This window comes from Arachis duranensis, chromosome 3 (genome assembly GCF_000817695.3).
Source record: "Arachis duranensis cultivar V14167 chromosome 3, aradu.V14167.gnm2.J7QH, whole genome shotgun sequence".
In the NCBI taxonomy this organism is placed as follows: domain Eukaryota; kingdom Viridiplantae; phylum Streptophyta; class Magnoliopsida; order Fabales; family Fabaceae; genus Arachis; species Arachis duranensis.
This window is the reverse complement of record NC_029774.3, coordinates 68,372,268-68,372,495: the sequence shown is the minus strand read 5'-3', so window position 1 is coordinate 68,372,495 and position 228 is coordinate 68,372,268.

Genomic DNA, 228 nt, shown 5'->3' with positions numbered 1-228 from the left:
TATCCACGTGCTAAGGCTTTTCTTGGAGTTGAACTCCAAGTTATAACGTGTTTTGGGCGTTCAACTCCGGATCATGACGTGCTTCTGGCGTTTAACTCCAGACAGCAGCATGTACTTGGAGTTCAACGCCAAGTTACGTCGTCTATCTTCACGCAAAGTATGGACTATTATATATTGCTGGAAAGCCCTGGATGTCTACTTTCCAACGCCGTTGAGAGCGCGCCAATC